This window comes from Embiotoca jacksoni, unplaced genomic scaffold (assembly GCF_022577435.1).
Source record: "Embiotoca jacksoni isolate LCO1_2020_lvr unplaced genomic scaffold, fEmbJac1.0.p SCAF_1, whole genome shotgun sequence".
NCBI classification, from domain to species: Eukaryota; Metazoa; Chordata; class Actinopteri; family Embiotocidae; genus Embiotoca; species Embiotoca jacksoni.
The window spans coordinates 752,501-752,715 of NW_027185229.1; positions in this window are offsets into that span (position 1 = coordinate 752,501).

Genomic DNA, 215 nt, shown 5'->3' on the forward strand with positions numbered 1-215 from the left:
GTGTGAGTGTGTGTGAGAGTGTGAGTGTGAGTGTGAGAGTGTGTGTGTGAGTGTGTGTGTGAGTGTGTGAGTGTGAGTGTGTGTGATAGTGTGAGTGTGAGTGTGTGTGTGAGTGTGTGTGTGTGTGTGTGAGTGTGTGAGTGTGAGTGTGTGTGAGAGTGTGAGTGTGAGTGTGTGTGTGTGTGTGTGTGTGTGAGAGAGTGTGTGTGTGAGTG